This window comes from Zingiber officinale, chromosome 6A (genome assembly GCF_018446385.1).
Source record: "Zingiber officinale cultivar Zhangliang chromosome 6A, Zo_v1.1, whole genome shotgun sequence".
NCBI lineage: Eukaryota > Viridiplantae > Streptophyta > Magnoliopsida > Zingiberales > Zingiberaceae > Zingiber > Zingiber officinale.
This window is the reverse complement of record NC_055997.1, coordinates 139,518,275-139,520,142: the sequence shown is the minus strand read 5'-3', so window position 1 is coordinate 139,520,142 and position 1,868 is coordinate 139,518,275.

Here is a 1,868-nt window from a genome sequence, read left to right as displayed (position 1 = left end):
CAAGAAGGCACAACTGAACTACAAAGCAATCAATATTATTCAGTGCGGGCTCACGATGGAGGAGTTGAATAGAGTTGGTCCCTACGACAATGCCAAAGAATTGTGGGAATCGATAGTAAAACTACACAAAGGAACGGACGACTCGAAGGTAAACAAACGAGATCTACTTTTAAATAATTTGTTAAATATAAAAATGTTTCCTGGAGAGACGACCTCACAACTACACGCTCGACTGAAGGACATCATCAACAGTCTTCACCTAATTTGACACAATCTCGAAAATCGTGACACAATAAGGTACGCTCTGAACGCCTTTCCGATGAATACTTTGTGGGCATCAATTGTAGATGCCTACAAAGTTTCTAAGGATCTTTCAATTCTTAAGTTAGACGAGTTATTCTGTGAATTAGAACTACACGAGCAATCTAACATGAGCCATGGCAAGAAAAGTGTTGCTTTGTATGCAAGGGCGAGCAAGGAGACAAAATTAAAAATGAAGATCGAGTCTGAAAGCGAGTCAGACTCAGACTCAACAAACGAAGAAGAATTAGTCAACATGGTCCGAAGGTTGTTGACTAAGAAGAAGTTCAGAAGAAGCGCCAAAAAGACTCCACCGAACCAGATCTAAAACAAATCAGAAATGATTTGTTATGGATGCAACAAGAAGGGGCATTTCAAAAATGAATGCCCAAATCGAAAAGAAGAAAGATCCAAATCGACAAGACGGAAGAAGGCACTTCAAGCAACATGGGACGAAACTTCTTCCGACGGATCCGACGCGGAACAAATGAAGCACTCGAGCCATCTTGCATTTATGGCAAGAAACGAAGATTCTGACTCTGAGTCAGATGAAGAGTACGAATCCGAGAACAACATCGAGTCTGAGGAAGATCGCGGATCCAGAGATCCTAATATGGTAACAATTTATTCTAAGTCAAATTTGCTTAAAGTAGTTAAATGTTTGTTCAAAAAATTAGCAAAATCGGAAAAACAAAATAATTTGTTACTTAAGGAAATAGACCACCTTAAGCAACAAGTTAGCTTGAGTGACTCGACTAACCAAGTTCAAGTCGGAACTTCGACTCAAGTTGAAAAACTTGAGGAAGAAAATTCTGACTTAAAAGGTCAAGTCGAGCGACTCAAGAAAACGTTGGAAAAGTTTGAAGTGGGATCCAAGTGTCTAAATATGGTACTTGGATCGCAACGAGCTCTGTACAACAAATCAGGGCTTGACTATAAACCGAACAAAACAAACAAATCATACATGTCTCTAATTAGTCAAAATGTTAGAAGTCAAGTCCAAGCATGGGTTCAAACAAAACACTTAATCAAACCAATTAAACCAAACCACTACTTGGTCCCTAAGAGTCAAATCCATTACTTAGATAGACCTTATCTAAGTTATGACTCAGGGCTCCGCAATTAGAAAAATAATCCAACCAACTTGATTAAACAAAACTCAATACTTAGGACTAGGTTTATTTCTGCTTAGAACGGTTAGAAGAAAAAGGTTTACCAAACCTTAACAACATGGCACCGGAATGGACTGGGATGATAGTACGTCAAGGAAACTTTGTCGAAGACATGTCTAGGCTGAATATGGAATTCTACTTGGTGCACTAGACTTAGTGGATCTGACCGAAGCTACCTCAGTCAAACATGGGCTAGTTAGACCAAAATTTAGTATTAAGTTTTTTGGGCGGGAACAGTTTGGAAAGCCTTCAGCAAGTGGTCTAATGATATCCAAGTAGGTCGTATGCCTCGCCACTGAATTGAAAGCTTATCCTTATGAAGCCTGCTTGATTAACCCAAAGCTAAGCTTGAATCTAACATGGGTTCAATAACAATTTACAATTAATTATCAAACC